The sequence below is a fragment of the Fukomys damarensis genome, unplaced genomic scaffold, assembly GCF_012274545.1.
Source record: "Fukomys damarensis isolate Sample0158 unplaced genomic scaffold, DMR_v1.0_HiC HiC_scaffold_31, whole genome shotgun sequence".
Lineage (NCBI taxonomy): Eukaryota > Metazoa > Chordata > Mammalia > Rodentia > Bathyergidae > Fukomys > Fukomys damarensis.
This window is the reverse complement of record NW_022900943.1, coordinates 12,033,076-12,053,216: the sequence shown is the minus strand read 5'-3', so window position 1 is coordinate 12,053,216 and position 20,141 is coordinate 12,033,076. Positions and strand designations below refer to the sequence as shown.

Here is a 20,141-nt window from a genome sequence, read left to right as displayed (position 1 = left end):
TGTCTCTTGATCCTCTTCCTTTTTATTTTGGTACCTGTTTGCAGTACATAATGTTCATATTCCTTGAGTTGACTTGGGACATGTACATAACACATCCCAACTTCTTTTCTTCATTCCCTATCCTTCTCCTCCCCTTTGCTCCCACCATCTTTTGGTCCCCTTCTCCTTTGAGAAAGACCTCCTTACTTCCCACTATTTATCTTTTATTTTACTCTGTGTTTCTCATACAAGAGAAACCATGTGATACTTAAATTTGTGTCTGATTTATCTGACTTAATATTATAGTCTCAAAATGCACCCATTTTCCTACAAATGACTCGAGTTTCTCTTTCTTTATGGCAGAGTAGTGCTCCATTGTGTTAGATACCACATTTTCTTTAGCCGTTTACCTGTGTAGACACATAGGCTGCTTCCAAGATTTAGCTATTACAAATCGTGCTGCTATAAACATGTATCACTGCAATATGTCTTCAACATTTTAAGGAAGATACCTAAGGGAATCATTGGATCAAATGGAACCTCTAGTTTTAGTCCTCTGAGGAATATCCATACTGATTTCCATAGTGGTTGTACTGCTTTACATTCAGACCAATAATATAAAAGATTTCCTTTTGCCCGGAAGCCTCACCAGTATTTGTCACTATGTGATTTCTTGATGTTAGCCATTCTTTCTGGAATAGGACAGAATCTCAGAGTTGTTTTAATTTGCATTTCTCAAATGGCCGGTGATACTGAACATTTTTAATGTAATTATTGACCATTTGTACTTCTGATAACTGCCTATTCATTTCACTTGCCTATTTTTTAAATTAGGTTTTCTATTTTGAGGGGCCTAATTTTTTTTAGTACTTTACATATTTGATACATTAGTCCTCTGAGAAATAGCTGGCAAAAATTTTTCCCCATTCTGTGTATGTATGTATGTATATGTATGTATATATATATATATATGTTGGGTTTTTGTTTTGTTTTGTTTTTTAACCAGGGATCAAACTCAGGACCTTGTGCTGGCAGAGCAGGTGGCGCAACCACTGAGCTAAATCCCCAGCCCAAGTCAACTCTTTGATTAACTGATTCTTTATATTTTTTGTCTCCAATTCAATTGATGTCTGCTCTGATCTTTTTAATTTCCTTCTTTGTACTAGCTTTGGGTTAGGAAAATTCTTATTTTTGTAGGACTTTGAGGTGCATTGTTAGGTTATTTGGACTTGCTCTATTTTTGTGATGTGGGCATTCATAGCTATAAACTCCTTCTCAGGACTGCTTTCATTATGTCCCATAAGTTCTGTATGTTTGTTGTACTGGCATTATCATTTAGTTCTAGAAAGTATTATTTCTTCCATGATTTCTTCTGTAACCCCTTAAGAGTGCATTAGTTAGTTGCCATGCATTTTCATAGTATCTGCTTTTTTGTCATTGATTTCTAACTTCATTGCACTATCACCTGATAATATGCATAGTATAATTTCAATTCTTTTACATTTACTTAAGCTTGATTTATTGGTTAATATGTGGTCTATGTTAGAGAAAGCTCAATGTGCTGCTGAGAAGAATGTGTGTTCTGTTCAGTGGAACACTCTATAGCTACCTGTTAAGTCCATTTGTTTGAAGATATGATTCAACTTTAATGTTTCTTTGTTGATATATTTTTTTGTCTAGTTCATCTATTTGTGATATTGAGGTCCTCCAGTATAATTGTGTTTATATTTATCTGGTCTTTTAGGTCCAAGGAGAATTTGTTTTTGAAGTTGAGCATGCCCTTTTAGATACATATATACTAATAATTGTTATCTTTTCCTGTTGCATTATTCCCTTAACTGATTTGAAGTGACCTTGCCTCCTTTTTTGTTGAGTTTTGGCCTGAATTCTACTTTGTCTGAATATATCACAGCTATACCTGCTTTCTTTTTTTTTTTCAGGTTACTGTTATATGGAATCCAGTTTTCCACCCTTCAATTTGTAGTCTATGAGTTTCTTTTTGTGTGAAATGTATTTCTCATATATAGCATCCTGTCAGATTGTGTTTTTTGACCCATTCTGCCAGTCTGTCTTTTGACTGGGGAATTGACACCATTCACATTGAGTTATTAACTGATTTTCCTGTTGCTTATTCTCTATGTTTCATTCTACTTAATTGTTCACCCCACCCAGTATATTCATTGTACTTTTGTCATTGTTACCATCACTGTCTTTTTTTTGGCTAGCCTTCAGAATTTATTGTAGTGCTGGTTTGGTGGTCATGAATTTCTTTAGGTACTCTTTACCATGAAAATACTTTATTTTGAAAACACCAATTTTGAATGATACTTTTTCAGGATATATCAGCATGGCTTAGAAATTTTCTTTTATGGCTTGAAACACTTCACCCCAAGCTTTCCTGGCCTTTAAGGTTTGGGTTGAAAAGTCTTCTGTAACCAGTATGAAGGAAAAGAAAAAAGAAAAAAAAAGTCTGCAGTTATTCTAGTGGGTTTACCTTTATAAGTGATTTGTTGCTTTCGTCTGCTTTTTAAGATTCTGTTCTTCTGCTAATTCCTGGCACTTTCATGATGTGCCATGGAGAAGTTTTCTTTTCTTTTCTTTTTTTCTGGTACCAGGGATTGATCTGGGGACCTTGTGCTTGCAAGGCAGGTGGCAGAACCACTGAGCTAAATCCCCAGATCAAGAGGTTCTTTTTTCATCTTGGCTATTAGGGGTTCTATATGCCTCACTTATCTGTATGTTAAATTTTTTCCTTACTTGGACAGTTTTCTGCAGTTATTCAAGTAAACATGTTTTTCATACCATTTATGCTATCTTCTGATTTTTCATTAATTCAAATTAATCTTAGATTAGTCTCCTTTGCATTATATAGTTGTTGCATTCATTTTTTTTCAGGTTCTCTTGGTTTTTAAAAGATATCTCTCACTGATCACTGCCAACAGTCCTGTCTTGTCATTCGGACATTCTGACTTCACATTGATCACTTCTGTGACCCCTACTTTTGATATAATTTTTAATGTCTTGAATTTCTATTTGGAGCTTTTTTATTAATTAATTAATTTATTTATGTGCCAGGGATAGAATATTTGGAGCTTTTTAATGGACTTAATTCTTTTCTGTTCTGGTCATGCATATTTTGCATTATTTGTTATCCTAGGTAGCTTTTTATTAGTGTCTTTTATAGACTTGCTGATCATTTATTTGTTCATTTATTTGTTCTAATATCTGTCTACTTATATAATCTATAAGCTTGCCAAATATCTTATTGGTCTGTTTTGTTATCTCTTCTGAGAAAATTTGGAATAAAATGGGTTGTGGCTTTTGGTTTTCTTCCTTTCAATGTACCATGGATCAGCTTTGAAGGGTTTGGAAGATTTTGGAGCTATTGTATTAGCTTGTCAAACTGATGTTTCTATTTTTTTTATTTGTTTTGTGTTGAGTCTTGTGAGTTGCTTTTAGTGCAAAATCTTTGTTCCTAGTATGCATCCCCCTTTAGTTAATGTCTACTTTTCAATGGTCCTGGGCATGGCTATCTATTGGCTTTTGCCTCTGTTCCAGGACTCAACCACCTCCATTTTCTTTGGATAGTATGTTTCATCATATTTGCCCCAGTATCCAGTTTCTAGGAATGGGCCACAGTATTGTTAATGAACCCAAGGCAATCCAAATACTGGCATTCCAAGAAAACCAATTAATAGTAAGAGCTGTGTCACCTTGGCTATAGTAATACAGTTAGCATCAATTATAGTGTTAAATACAAACAATATTGACAAACCCTAAAGAATTATAGTGTGGCACCCTAGAAAGAAATCTACCACTAGAGTATGAACTCTAAGACACCCCAAATATTTTCCTACAGTAAATGTCTACTAAATGGAACAACTATACCTCTACTAACAATAGAACAGTATCAACAGCAATAGTGTAAAGGGAACTAGCCATCTAGAGATTTATAAAGCTTAGTAGGAAGACAGGGTGGGGAATCAAAGAATGAAAAAAAGCAAACTTTAAGAATTAATCAATGAAAAGGAGAGAAAAGTAAGAGGGGGTCATATTGAGGAGTAAAAGGAAATCAATACTGTTAGAGAACAGTCACAGCAAATAACAAGAAAAAAAAGAGAAAAGATAAACAGCAAAATAGGGAAATAAGGAAGAGAAAAAAAAGTTGAAAGGAGCAAAAAGGAAAACAAAGAAACTGAAAGAGAGGAACAGAGAGAGAGAGAGAGAGAGAGAGAGAGAGAGAGAGAGAAATCCAACCCACCAAACAGAGAAACCTGATTAAGGAAAGATAAAAATATTAAGAAATGGAAAAATCAAAAAAAGACTGAGCCAAAAATAATCTTGTATTTTCAATAATTGGTTTCTTTCCAAGATCTACAGTCTTAGCATCCAGCCTCTCTTAATTTTCTCTGCCTAACTTTAGGGCCGATGAATGTTTGAGGTGCCCTCCCTGTACCAGAGGCTCCATGGCCCTTACTCTAGATTGTGGTTACCATCCAAGCCAAGGCATGTGTTCGCTCCCATTGGTAGATGTGAAGCCCAATCAGCCTTGGCTCTGCTGGCTGCAGACCACAGGACAGGGATTCAAGCAGGCTATTGGACCTAATGACTAGAGTCACAGGGTCTGGTTGCTCCCATCTCTCTTCAGCTTTTGTCCTCATCCAGCATCAGCTTGGTTTACCTCTGCTGCCTCATGCCAAAAGGAAGCAAATGTAGAGCTGGCTTGGAGTCGGTGGACAGTCTGGCCCATGTCAAGGATGTGTGTTGCACCCCTGCTGTGAGCCTGCTTCCTTATGTGGAGGGGGAGCTGCACATCTGGTATGGGCCTGATTGCTCATTCAAACTTTAATCTTTATATAATCCACTCTAACCAATACATATCCACCATCTCTGCTTTGTGTTTTTGTTAACCCTGATCTTCTAATATTCTAAGTATATAATTTATTCATATTTATTATTTACCTCTTTTACTACAATGTAAGATCCATGAGGTTTGGTACATGGTACGTGATTTTAATGACAATACATATTTATGGAATGAGTGACTAAATATTAATTCACCCAATTAATTTTCATTTTAAAACATATCAGGAGTTCTGAGATGTATTATAAGGAACACCACGATAAAATAACATTGGGTAGTCCTGGATTCTTTTTTCTTTTTGAGACAGGGTCTCACTGTGTATCCCAGTTTGGCCATGAACTTGGGATTCTTCTGCTTCAGACTCCCAAGTGAGTGCTGGGGTAATAGGTATGTGCTACCACACCTGGCTCCAGGCTTGGATTCTGAAAACATGCTGAGACTAGATGTCCTTGCTATGTGACCTCTCCAGGTTCTCAATGCATTTAAACAGGTTTGGTGGTTTATTAGGTTATGCTACAGTAATGAATAATCCCTGAATATGTGTGGCTTCAACTGAAATTTATTTTTAAATCATGTTACATGGTTCATTTATGGGTCAGCAGTGGGACTCTGCCCGTACATATATTCAGAGTCCCAGGTAGACAGAATAACTACTATTGTGAATGTTGTTTGTCCCTACGTCAAAGGGAAAGAGAACGCTGAAGGGCACTGACAATGAAATGCTTGGCCCAGAAGAAATTCATGGCATTCCTGTTGGCAGGTATTGGCTAGCACCGATCCCCACCTCCTACACGAAAGCTGGGAAGCACAATCCTCCTGTGTCCCCAGTAGATGGTACAGCCTGAAATGTATGGCAAGCCATTAATATTGTTTTAGGAGACCAGGAACATGCAATTACGATCCCTTCAACACCATTCTTCTCTGGTATTCTTGTAACTAGGAATCGTTATTTCAAGTGAGTTTGCATATAAACTACAGAATGGTTTGGGCTTCATTTCTATGAATATTTGTTTTATAAAAACTGAAAGGTTACTGGAGACAGAAGGAAAGTGTCTACTTAATAAACGCTGTCTGCAGCATAAAAATATTGGGTTTGTACCGAACCTAAAACCTAAAATCTGAGACGTTAACTGTCTTCCTTTCTGCTCTCCTAACCTTTTCCTTGAGTCCTCCATTCCAGTGCTTGCAGTCCAATAGCTTTCCTCACAGGACGGGCAAGACAGTCCTCACAGTGCCTTCTTGCGGACACTCGAGCTACTTCAATTTGTGCTTAAGAGAATTCTTAAACCTCTGGAGCAGAATGTAACCATTAGTGTCAAATAACATTAATGGTCCAGCTAGGCCTCATTAAAACATTCCAGGTAAGCCCTGGAAGGCCTCAAGACCACCTTCTGTGGAGCATGTGGAATCTATCTTTTCTTTTTAGCAAGAGTATCAAAAGTTCAAGTATTTAAGGAACTTTGATACAAACCCAATACTTTTTATGCTGCAAAAAGCTTTTACTGCATAGCCTTTTCTGTCTCTAGTAACCTTTCACTTTTTATACAACATATAAATATTCATAGAAGTGAAATGAAGCCCAAACCATCCTGTAGCTTATATGCAAACTCACTTGGAATAATGATTCTTAATTATCAGAATACCAGAGAAGAGCTGTTGAAAGAATCGTAATTTCATGTTTCTGATCTCCTATTATAGAGCTGGAATCTATCATCACCTGGCTACAACGGCATTTCTATATAATTGGCTTCCTATGTAATTCTGTGTATTTTATATATTTGAAAACATTAAACTGAGAAAAGGATCCAAAATGTTAGCAGTCTGCTAAAGAGTAATGTGGAATGTTAACTCTAAAACGTTTCATGTATCAGTGTGAGGCAATATTTTAAATCCTGCCATAGGGTGGTGCTATTGCCTTAAGAGTAAAGAAGAGGAATGTAGTCGAATAGGAATACAAATTACTTCAGAGAAGCTGGAAGAATGATGGTGGTGATGTGGTCACAGAACTTTACAATCGTCTTAAATCTTAAGTGAAAGTTAAAATTAGCAGATAAAATGCAAATCCATTAACTAAGATGTCATGGCTTAGTATATAAAATATAATTGACAATGGGTTTTACTATTTTAAAGAAGTAGGTAACATAAAAACGCAGGGTTTTAAGAACTTGTCAGCCAACGAATTCCCTGAGCATTTATTCTACACAAGTTTGTGGGGGATGGGGATTTAGCTCAGTGGTGTCACCGCCTGCCTCGCAAGCGCAAGGACCCAAGTTCGATCCCCGGTGCCAAAAAAAAAAAGGCTGGATTTTTCTTCAATATACAGATGGGCAGGTGTGTTATCATTTCTCTTGTCTATGTTATTCCCTGAGCTTTTGTATGCAAATATACTTCACATGCACTGAATTCCATCCTGGTGCAGCCATGATGAGAAGCAAGTGGCAAGTTCAGAAGTGGAAGACACAAGGTGGCATGCACAGTGAGTGTCCTGGAATCCCAGCTCAATGGCAGAGAACTTGTCTAACACCTTAGGCCCATGGTCTAATCCCTAGTACTAGGGGTGGGGGGCGGGAGCAGAAGACAGAACTCCAGAATAGTAACCAGTAATCAGTCGCATAGAGAACAATGGAATCACTGTAATACAGAGCTGATTATACCGGCAAAGACAACGTACGCTTACAGATGAAAGAATTCACTTCGAAAGAATCTGAGAAAGAAGGTGGTAGCAAACAAGTGAGTAGTAGTACAGAAGATGATGTATGACAACTGTTAAATAAAGGGGATAGGTAAATGGGGGATCCTTATACAATCTCTGCTTTTGCATAAAGTTGAAATTTTTCATTAAAAATTAACATATACATAAAAGAATGCTCAAAGGGCTGAATTTCTGTGGATCAGAGTCAGGTTTGTGGAAATACACATCAAGCCCACAGAATTAATGAAAAGGAAGCGTTAATATTGCTGTAGAAGAGATTGTAGGAAACAGGAAATGAATAAACTGGAAGAAAGTGAACTATGAGTCATGTTAATCTTCAATTGTTTACATTAAGAAAATATTTTGCACCATTTTTCTATCAGCTCTAAAAGCCAGTTTTTATGAAACTTAAACTTTCCTGACCTTTTGTTGACAGTTGTGTAAATTTGAGGTAATGGGATATAAAGAATCAAAGAATTGGGTCTATCAGGAAAGACAAGAGACTCTCTTTAGTATTTTTAGGTATAAGGGGCAATAAAAAGCTTTTCTTTCTATTATCTTTTTAAATATTCTTCATGTCTTTCAAAAGAGAATACTAGTTTTTTTATTAACTATGGTTCACTTGAAGATATGTTTTAAGGAATTGGCTTTACATCTACTGACAAAAGAAAAATTTCCCAGATTATCATAAATGCATGTCTATGAGATATAATATTTTTGAAAGGGTTAACAGAAAAACTTTTCTATCTATGAATGCCTCCATTTATGTTCTAACCATAAGAGAAAACACTTTTAAATTGATGCTTCTTAGTAGTCAGCAAATTCTTTTTTACTTTTTATAAGCTAACATTTTAGTTAACATTTTCTATTTTTAGTTTTACAAGCACAAGTAGGAATCACAACTTGCTGTAAGTATAACAGTATAACTCTATGCTCTTAAAAAAAGAAATAATTTATTAATAGAAATGCAATGTATTTTTTCTAAGCCAAAGAATACCTATAACCCAATTAGTAATGCAGTCTTTATCTCACTGATAAATGAAATATTTTTTCCCACATCCTGTATACTATTATGGTTTAACCAAAGGTTGGAGTCAGGAAGGAGGAAGATATGACTTAGTTGAAACAGAATGTGATCTTTTGGCTCCAGAGGGTCATGGAGAGGAGAGAAAACAGACTGAGGAGAGTGAGGGGTGAGGATCAAGTGGCTTAGTCTCCTCCTCTTTGAGCTTTGGCCAGAATGGGAATACCCAGGGTGGAGGGATTTGCCTCATTTTACATTTGCAGTTTCAGAGGGTGCTTGTCTGTTCACCTGCAAACAGCCTTAAGAAAGATCTTTGTGGCAGGGCCTCACTGCAGATAGTATGAGTGTGAGTTCAGCTTTCTTGATCTGCCCGTGGTGGCAGATGGAAATTTCCTGAAGGTCCCTGAAAGGACTTGAAGAGGTGTTCAATTTAAGGGTAGGTATGAAACTGGGAACAGAAGCAATCATAAGAAACAGGAATTTGGCTTACATAGACTGGATGGACACTAAAGGAAGAATTATCCTAGTAAGCAAAAGTTCAAAGAGAAGATCAAAGCAGGACCAATTATGATCTATCACATGGCCAAGAACATTAAAACAATGGAAGACATAGTAAATGTCTGAAATTTTAACAGGAATGTGACGGGCTCCCTTAACTCATGTGACAATCTTTAAGAAAAAGCACAACTGTGCTGTTTGTTTCTTCCTTTTTCTGCTCCTTCCTCCATCCTGTTAAAAATGTAGATGTGATCTTGGACAATGAGAGCAGATTTACACAGTGGAGCAAGATAGTACAGAGAATCTGTCTTTAAGCCATACCACTGTGCACCAACCATCCCATCTCTGTATCTCTGATACACACTTTGGCTTGGGAGGAATAAATTTGTCTATTTAAATCATTATTTAGTTGTTGACCTCCTGTCCCTGAACCTAATCATAACAAATACTATGTATCAGGTGGAGTTTTTAGGATGCAAACTGAAATGGAGACTGACATGCGAACTATATTAGGACATACTGTTGGAATCCAATTTGGAAAAGGAGACAGGACTGGGCAGGAGGAGATGAGTTGTAATGCAGTCACAACAAAGCCTCATCTGACCCTACAAAGAGCTCTGATACTGGCATAGCTATTAAGAGTTGTCCCAAGTAGGGGAAAAGCAGTCTGGTGCTTATACCCTCCTTCATTATGGGCTGCTTCCAGGGAAGGGAACATGAGTGTGGTTGAGGCAGATGTGTATAGTCAAGGAATGAAAAAGGATGACAGCTGATATCTGTTGGCTAGTAGCATTTACAACCGTTTGGAGAATTATATTCTATTCCTGGAAATGGGTCAGGATGGCACAGCAGTTTCCACTCTACCATTCAAGTCTCTCTTTTAATACAGTGTTATTTAATGGCTTAAGAATGGTATCTATCTGCTACAATGCTTTCAGTCACAAGTAAGAGAATACCTATTTTAAAGTAAAGGGGTGGCTTAGAGAAAAGGATCTTAAAGTTGACCACATTTGCGTGTTAATCACAGACAGCTATAGAAAGTTTATACTTTCTGGAAATAATAAGGATGTAAACCAAAGACGTGAGTCTCAAACCATGGATCAGTCACTTCACAGGGACAGAAGAAATCGTTTCACAGAAACTCTTACCTTCTCAGAGACTGCCTTGTACTTATGAACCATTTCAACATACATTAGTCCTGTGGGTGGTCAGCTGTCTTGACAAGGAGACAGAGTCAGGAGGCTTAGTGAGGGTGACCCTCTCACCTTCCAGATCTGTAGCATACCTGTGTTTCAGTCCTGCTAAGAATGTGTTTTACCTCTGTCTTCCAGTTCCTGATGTGAAACATTGGTTCCTGTTTTTTCTTCACCTCAATACAATTTATAATGGGTACTTATTATGCACGGTCACAATATCAAATAGTCTCTCCCAATTTATTAATTTTTCTACCACACCAGTATATAAAAACTAGAAAACTTACATAGTAGTATTCCCTTACAGCAAGGGTTAAATAAATGACCTGTATTTCATTGGTCATATGTGTCTACATGAGGCTTAGATTTGTCAAAAAGGAGTATGAGATAGCCACAAAGAGCAGGACTTCCTATGTATCATAGATGCTAAATGGCAGTGACAGTGAGGTACTTACAAAAGCTCCCCGATACAGGAGATGAAATATGAAAAGATTATATCTCCCAACCTGTTAGATGTCTGATACACTGAGTTCATGTTCTGTAAAACCAAAGAGTGAATTCTAGGAACAACAGAGGTTAAGAGTAGAAAAATATTTATTGAGAAGATAGCTCATGGGAGGCAGTAGTAGATCCAAATGGGTAGCTGGGGATCCCACTTTATGGGGAAGTTTTATAGGGCAAAACCCATGTGAGTACTACATGGGTTATAGCTATGATTAACCAATAAGGTTACAAGTATAGTCTCTTAGGTAATAGTGATCCAATGGGGAAACAAGTCATGTAACAAGGGTTCATGGAAAGAACAAAGACTTTTTCTAGGAAATGATGGGTCTGGATGGAGATTTTGGTCACCTACTGGAGTGACTGACTTCATTAGTGTTTATCTTTTGAGGAAGGATGTAGGCCTGGTCATTTTATCTTCATCTTTAGGCGTGGTCTCCAACAGATGTGTCTCTGGTCACAATTGTGATGTGCTTTTACCTTTGTCCTGACCCTCTCAAGGACCCAGCCCCTATCTGACTTCCTTTAATATTTCTACCTACCTTAGTTGTCTATAATATCCTTCCACCCAAACTATGTCTGTGTATTATCTTTGAGTGTTTAGTCTTATAGTCTGACCTCTGATCCTCTAGGAAGTCTGTGATCTACCAGTTATACTTAAACAAGCCCCTTCCCCTTTGTCATTCTTTCTGCCTTTTTGGTTTAAACTAGCTAGAGAGAATTCTATTGTTCAGAACTAAAATTCTTAAATAATATACCCCTAAAAGGTAAATCCAGTCAACAAAGGCTCATGTCAGGCAAATTCTACCTTACATATATTCATATCCTGACTTCAGCTTTAAAACTATAGCCTTAAATTTGTATCTGTGTTACATTAGCTTTCCCTATTCCCTAGGGAAACAAACAGTATTAACTGAATGACATCATTCAATGTACCCATAGAATATGCCTTAGCTTCAAGACAACACTTTGTGACAATGTGAAATAACTTTCTCTCCTTTTCTTTTGTTTCTGATCAGTTTTTTTGTTTGTTTTGGTACTGGGGATTGAACTCAGGACCTTACACTTGCGAGGCAAGCACCAGAACCACTGAGCTAAATCCCTGGCCCTCAGATTTGTTTTTAAGACTGATGAAATAGCTAACAGAACCTTCAAAGACAAGGCTTATTATAAGATCAAATCCTCAGTTATGGCTGTGTCATTAAAATCGTGACCACTAAAAATGTCACTTATGGTCAAAACCAGTTACCTAGGATGACCAGACCCCCCCCACCAGGTATTTCTCTTAAATGTTTTCAGCTTTCACAATACCAATAACCACTTCTTGGCTTGATGATCAGTTTGAAGAGTGTCTCAAGATTCTCCACTCCTGGGAAAAATGCATCAGTGGAACGGAGCACTAAAAACAGTGGACAGCAGTGGTGGGTTATTTAGGTTCAGACATCTCCCAGGAGAGGGCAATTGACCAGTAGCCATCCTGGAGAGGAGCCAACTGAGCTCAGAACTCAAGAGAAGCTGTAGGCTGGCTCAATCAGGTTGAGGCAGAACTGAGTACAAGTTGACAGGAAGTAAAGGAGCCAAGTTCAAGCCAGTAGGAGGCACATGGAGTGTTGCAGGCTGAAAAATTTGGCTTCCAGACTCAACCAGAAACCAGCCTGAACTTCAGCAAAATTATAGGTGCAGGCTTGCTGGGATTATCCACTAACCTGCCATAAATACACAGCTCGCTTGTTAGGATTAATCAACATAGATCTGGATTCTGTCTGCCCACTTTTGTCTACCAGTGACAGTAGCAACAAGCCTTGAAGTGGACATTTTTACATCTTTTTCTTTTCTTGTTTCTGTTTTGTTTCATTTTCTTCTTTCTTGATTGTTTGATTTTTTTTATGTGAGAGTGAACACTGTTTCTAGTTTTTCTTCTGTTGTTGTTCTGTTCATGTTTTTATTTCTTCCTTCTATCTTGTCCTCCTCTTCACCAGTTCCCCAAGTTGGTGTAATCTTCCTTTGTCCTCCAGCCTTGCTTCTAATCTCTTTCTCTTCTTCTGTTTCTCTGTTTTTTCCCTTATACCCTTTTAAATTTTTTCCCTGAGGTTAAAACTGTCATACTGAGGGCATATTTACTGTATATAATTTTTGGGTTTCTTTTAGATTTTGTTATATAACCACAAATCTAGTTCATATGGTTAAAAATGGCAAATTAGAAGCTACCAGTTTGTCATTTTCTAGGCTTTGTTTGATGCTATTGTTATTACTAATTATACTGCGTTAGCCAAAGTGACATAATTGTTTTAATAAGTTTTTCTTCCTGGTATGCCAAGACTGAGATCACTGAAGGGTCATAACTAATACTTTATACCAGTACCAAAGAACCGGGGGAGGGGGTAGACCAAATAGGCAACAACTTCTCATTCCCAGTAAATTGAAGAGGTAGGGTCTTGCAACAGACTCAAAACTCAAAAGAGAGCTACACCTGGAAGACATCTCTGAGAAGTAATTATTTCCTATGGGTTCTTAATAACTATCAATAAAGCAACTTGCCATAAGCAATTTGTAAGCATCAACCCCAGAATTAAACTAAATAAGAGACAGACAGGGAGGGAGAAAGAGAGAAGACGCTTAAGCAAAATGCAACCCAAAACTTCCAGCTCACCTAAGGCAAAACCAGGGGGCAATGAGGCAGAACAATCCAAAACCCACCTACCCGGACTCTTTGAAATGGTAACAACATCAGTAACAAAGCAGATGAATAAAGCTCTAGAAAAAATCAAATCAGATATAGTTTGTCAGATAACTACAGAGATGTGAACATAATTAAAGACATGCTTAGTAACTGTAGAGCAGATACAGATAAAAAAAAAAAAAGAGGAGCTTAGGAAAATGATGGGAACCATGAATACCCAACCAAAGACAGAAATTGAATCCATAAAACAAATTCAGACAGCCTGGAGATTAAAAGTTCCATCAAAAGTACATGCAACAGAATGAGCCAACGTGAGGACAGAATATCAGGTATAGAAGACAGGATTGGAAATAGAAATCATGAAAAGAAAGATATCTGAAAAATAGGGACTATGAAAAATCAATACAACAGGTGCTAGATGATGCAAAGAAGAATAACATAAGATTGTTTGGAGTCAATGAAAAGCAGGAGATAGCTCAATGAAATAAACAAACCTGGTCACAGAAGTAATGGAGAAAACTTCCCAAGAAGGGAAAAAGAATTTGACAAACAGGTAAGTGTGGCATATAGAACTCCAATTAGCCATGATTAAAAAAAAAAAAAAAAAAAAAAAAAAAAAAACAAACCTGGTCACAGAAGTAATGGAGAAAACTTCCCAAGAAGGGAAAAAGAATTTGACAAACAGGTAAGTGTGGCATATAGAACTCCAATTAGCCATGATTATAAAAAAAAAAAAAAAAAAAAAAAAAAAAAAAAAAACTACACCAAGGCAAGATTTTAATAGCCAAGATTTTAGAAATTCAAAACAAGAGTAGAATGTTAAAAGCTATTAGAGAAGACTCCACTCTGGCAGGATTCAACTGAGACTGATTTTGAGATTTTCCCCAAATGATCTATTAAGAATAATTTTTATTGTTAGTGTCTCTTTTGTTCTAAGAAATCTCTGCTTAGACTGCAACAAGGTTCACCTATGTTTTCTTCTTTATGGTTTGAGCTTTAATATTTTTTTTCCAGTATCAGGAATTGAACTCAGGACCTTGTGTTTGCCAGGCAGGCATGGTGCTACTGAGCTACAACCCTGGCCCTTGAGCTTTAACATTTAGTTTTCATAGTTTAGCTTCATAGTTTTAGCTGTTATATTAGAGTTACAATCTATATGGAATGAACTTTTGTAAATTGTGTGAATTGTCAAGATTAATTTTCATCCATGTAAATAGATGTTTAGTAAATTTTAATACAATGTTTCATGTAATCATAAAATGCAAGACATGATGAATGTACTATAGGCTCAGAACCTCTTTTAAAAGCATAGACATAAAATTGGAAATAATTACAATCAGACTAATTAATAGACCTTATCATTAGTAGGACTTTGGATTTCTTTTTCCTCAAGTCAGAGTGCTCAGATTTTTATTGTTTAGCAACTAGTGAGGTTGCTGGATACTTCAATTTAATTTCAGGTGCTGTGTAAATTTCAAGGACCTCTGAGGTGGTCCTTATGAAACCTGGAGTTAAGATTAAAGTGGGCCTCAGTACACTGTTCTGCCTATCATAGTCCCAAGTGCTTCATATGTTTAGTCACAACTCAAATTTTTAAAATTCAAGGTAGCAAAGAAAAAGGAGGAAATCCATTCCACAGCAGCAGATATTTAACTGAAATTTCCATTCGTGAATGAAATAGTGCTGTAATTTGGTACTTCAGCCTTATTTCTTCTGAATTTCTAAAGCATGGGAGCCATGAAATAAAAACTTTGCTTTTACAGAAGGGTATCAAATTATGTAACTTCTGTGTTTAGTTTGGATGTAGACAGAGGAAATACCAGATAATTCTGTAACTAGAAAATTTCTACATTTTGACCTTTTCATACTATGATATACTATCCCTGTGTTCTGCCTGTGAATTATTCCTTTTTCCACTAGACTTCTTTGTTTACATCTAAATAACTAACCCTTATCATAATAGGCTGTTTTTACTCTCCATTCAATCCCCCGCAGATCTTTGCTCCTCTTCTTGTAGTAGATTTGTTCTATTACCATAACTTCCTATCCTCCTAAAGTTTCCTCCTAGACAGAGCCACCTTCCAGAAAATGTGATACAAGGCCATGCAATATTGGCATCTGTCATATTATAGCCAGGAAATAAATGGGGTTGGAGATGAGATGGGGAGGAGAATTAGAAAAACAAAACAAACAAAAAAACCCAAGAAAACAAGACAAAACAAATAAATAAACAAACAAATAACCAGAGTTGCAATTCTGTAGAGAATCTGACAAACCAGAACAGCCTGGTTTTAGAAAGTATCATCTTTCAGAGGCTTTAATCTGGGACAATGAGAACAAAGACATGGCTATAATTATATAAGGCAGGAAAAGTAGGATATAATGTAAACGTGAGTCATTACAGTAAACTGGTCCAAGAAAGCAAGGAACAACTATTTCAAATAAAACCCATACATGTGCATATATAGGCACTGAGGAATACTGAAATGAATTGACAAATGAAACAAAATTAGCTGGTAGGGATAAGGACATAAATTATCAACTAGACAGAATTCACTTGCACATCAATAAAAATCATTCACATTACTCTCAGTTGTGTGAATTTATAATCATTAAAGTAGTTCAAATACAGGTGAAGTACAAGGCTTTCAGTGTCAGATAACCTGGAAGCAAATGTGTTGAAATACCCAAACATTAAAATCTTATTTTTTCCTATATGACTCATCTTTATATAATATTCTACTTTTCCTTCCTTTATTTCCTTTAATCATACTTGATTTGGACTTTTCTGCTCCTATTAAGTAGAAGAGAAATGCTTTGTGACTAAAAGAATACAGTGAAGAGTAGAGTGAAAATTTTGGACCTGAGAAAATTTTCTGGGCTAAAATCACTCTTGTGTACATGGACACTTCCTCAAACATGATCAAGCTGTTATCTATATGTTTCATTTTAAAATATACTCCCTGCCAGGGATTTAGCTCAGTGGTGCTGCCACCTGCCTTGCAAGTGCAAGGTCCTGAGTTCGAGCCCCCATACCCCCTCCCACAAAAAAGGATCTTCTAAAATATACATACTGAGAGAAAAGAACATGCAGCTACCAGCATAGGGAAACTGGGTCTGTAAACAGGGAAAGGCCTCATTGAGCTTTCTGGCTAATCTGGACCAGAAAGATTTCAAACTATTGAAGAAGCAATTAACAAGAGAAGAAAAAACTGATAAGCCAGGATGGTGCCCTAATCAAGTTAGCCTAACCATCCTTCCCCAGTGAAAGAAATTATACTGTTTCTGTTTACCTAATTGTTAACCTTTTATGTAAAGTCCTCTTAACAAACCCATAAATTCTCCTGAGAAGACAAAATAAAACAACATAAAGTTCATGTAGAAATTTGCATATAGGTAATGTTTCCTAGGGCAAGACCGTAGGCCTAAAATGGTCAATCAAGTTGTAACACACTAGAAAGGGGACAGTCTTTCTGCCATACTAATAAAAAGGCCTGAAGACCAAGGGTCTTTGTGTCTTACCATCTTTCTGGAGCCCACTTCTCTAGTTTGTTCAGGGTGGCTAGCTTGCCTTTTTCTCCCTTTCCAATAAAATGTCTTCCTTGCCTTTAAACTCTACATCTCTAATTTTTTTTTTTTTTCTGTACTGGGGATCGGTCTTAGGTCCTTATGCTTGCCACACATGTAGGAGAACCACTGAGCTAAATTCCCAGCCCCTCTAATTTTTTATTGGTATGAGCACCCCCCCACACACCCCGCAGCAGGGCAGTGGTGCTTGTCCCCTGGACATGACACAGAGATCATTAACTATCAGCACCAGTAAGGAATTAAGGCAGAGTTTAAAAAAAAAAAAAAAAGTTTATGTGGAAGAATGAAGAAAGGGAAGATAGCTACTCTGGAAGAGCAGGGGCATTAGAATGGTCAATACCCCTGGGCTCTTGTCACTGGCTCCTTTTATTTTGGAGAAGTGATTCTTCCCCCATCCCAGATGCAGACACCTGGAAGTTGTCACAGCTGATTGGCTCTCTGGCTGTCTTTGGCTCTAAGCTATGTATGTCTATCTACATTATTTCTGACCATTTGACTCATTCCTGTTCTGTGGTGGATATGGGTGGGGCGGTGGTTTATAGAAAGGTAGCTTAGAGTTAATAAGTAAAGAGGACATGTGTGTATCTGATGTAGTAAAATAGTGATGCTAAACTGAGGAATATGTGTGTATCTCTTTTACATATTAAATAAGAGCCCTTAGGTGGCTGCCCCTGGTTTCTTATGTATTTTGTCACAGGTGGATGAGGGAGGCTGATTACCCTGGCTTTTATGTTTCGGGCTTCCTCTGTGCTTTGTTAACTCTTCCTGATAAATTCTTATAGAAATTATGTTACCTGGCACCTTTCTGGGTCTGGTTTCTCTCTTTTTCTACCTTTGTTTTTCTAATTTCTCTTAAGTGTAGAATTTAACTGTAGAAGCAAAAGCTGCTTTTAGTAAGATTCCCTATTACTTTTAAATAAAGCTTAAAGGAGGCTTTTACACTATCATCTCCCTGCCTAGGAGCTGCCTTTCCCTACAGGACTTATTTTGCAATATCCAAAGAATAACTTTGAAAATGTTATTTTCAAAACAGAGTACTGCCTAGAAGAGGCTATATTTTCTTTTATGGTTATTTCACAGTGGTCTAGAAGATATATCTATGATTGTTGCCGTAACCTAAGAGCAAACATTTGAGTAAGCAAATTTGAAAAATTTAACTTCTGAAAATAGATTTATATAAACTGTATCGGTGAGAATATAAACAGCAGACAGAAATCACATTAGCTACTTTAACAGATAATTTAATTAAAGGTTGGTAACTAAGTAACCAAAAGGTTTAACAAACAAAACCATGAAGTTATTATTACAGACAGCTAGGTCAGACAGAAATATTATACACAGTCAGACAGGGCAAGGCCCTTATTGGAGTCAGTGGAGAGAAAAACACACTACAACTGTGGCCACAGGCACATCTGTTGGAGGTGAGGCCTCAAGGTAAAGATGAAATAACCAGGCCTACACACTTCCACAAGGGATAAGTGGTAATACCCTGCTCAATGAAGTCCAGATAGACATCAGGCAACCCGGTTGGTGACCAAGACCTCTGGATCCATTCCTTCCTAAAAAAGTTATTTTGTTCTTTCCACGTGTACTTGCTATGTGACTTGCTTCTCCATTGGATCGATATTACCTAAGCAGCTGTACTGTATTTGTAATATTATTGGCTGATCACAACTTTGTCTCACATCGTACCCACCTCAGGATTTTTGCCCTATAAAACTTCCCCTGAGAAGTGAGGTCACCAGCAACCCCTTATAGGGTTACCTCCTCTCTCTCTTGGGCTCAAAAATATCTCCCTGTTAGTAAATACTTCCTACACTTAACCTTTGTTGTTCCTTATAATTCATTCTTTGATTCTGGGGAACACGAATTCAGCATACCTGACATCTAACAGGTTAGGAGTCATATTATTTTCCCTGTATCATTTGGGAAGCCTATATCAGTATCATAAATATACCAAGTTCAGGAAGCAGCCACTGTCCCTGTTTTATAGGCAGCTAGGTTAGACAGAATTAATATAGAGTGCTGGAGAGACTGGGCTGTAAGGAAGTCAGCAGAAAAAATAAAGACATAAGAACTGTCACTGGAGGTTCCTCAAGATAAAGGTGGAATGGCCAAGCAAGCCCACAGTGCCTCCCTAAGGGAGAAGCAGTAACTTGGAATTATACCATAATTAATATCACCTGGTCCAGTAAAGTCCAGCTAGGCATCAGTCATCCAGGTGATCTAGACCCATCCTTTCCCAAAATGCCTTTGTTCTTTTCATATACTCTCCTTCTCTTCACAACCTGCTTCTCTATTGTACCAATATTAGCTGTGTCTGTATTTATAATCTTATGTGATGGATTATAGTTTGATCCATGTCGTACTTACCTCCTGATTTTACACTCACCTCATAATTTTGCTGTATAAGACATTCTCAGAGAAGGAGCCTCAGTGGCAACCCACTTTCAGGTCCACTCCTGCCTCTCAGGAGCTCTCAATAAAATTTTCTTACTCTTAGCCTCTGTTGTTCCTTGGAATTCATTCTTCAATTTTGGGGGACAAGAACTCAGTGTACCTGACATCCAGTAGGTTGGGAGTTATATTTTCCCCTATATCACCTGGGGCTGAGGAAGTGAACAGAAGTGGTTAGAATTATTAAAACTTTAAAAAGAGGTCCTCCAGAGGTAAAACTCAAACTTCTAAAGCAGGGATGTATCTCAGCTTGTGCTGGTGTCTCTTGGCTGGGATCAGTGACCTTCAGACCTGGGACCAAAATCATAAAAGATGGCTTCCTGGTGTTTCTGAGGTTGGGGGCATAATGAGGCTGGTTTTGAAAATAGTGGAAGAGCTGCAAGTTGGATACAGCTTTTGAGACTGTTCACCTTTCAAGAAAAGCCTGCCTTTGCATAATTTGAATTGTTTACTTAAAATGATCAAGCCTCTCTTGGCTTGAAATATTATATTTCCATTTCTTGCATTTCTTTCAGCGCTCCTATACCTTGCAAATAATCTTTATCTAAAATGTTTAATGTTCCCTCTCCCCAAAAGTAGGCAGTCTAGTACACTAGTTACCAGTCACTCAGGCTCACATTTTCAGGTTCCTCTGCATCCTGCTGACCAAATCAAAGGAGGCCATA

At 37.3% G+C, this 20,141-nt stretch overlaps 1 protein-coding gene across 1 annotated transcript in view; it reads right to left on the bottom strand.

Annotated features, from left to right (window-relative positions):
* The window catches only part of Ranbp6 (RAN binding protein 6), a 37,293-nt gene extending 17,556 nt beyond the window's left edge, over positions 1 to 19,737 (bottom strand). The window contains exon 1 of the mRNA XM_033757679.1: positions 19,412 to 19,737. The gene's annotated coding sequence lies outside the window, so the exon portion shown is untranslated. The remainder of the gene's footprint in view (positions 1 to 19,411) is intronic.
* Positions 19,738 to 20,141: the final 404 nt, after the last annotated feature.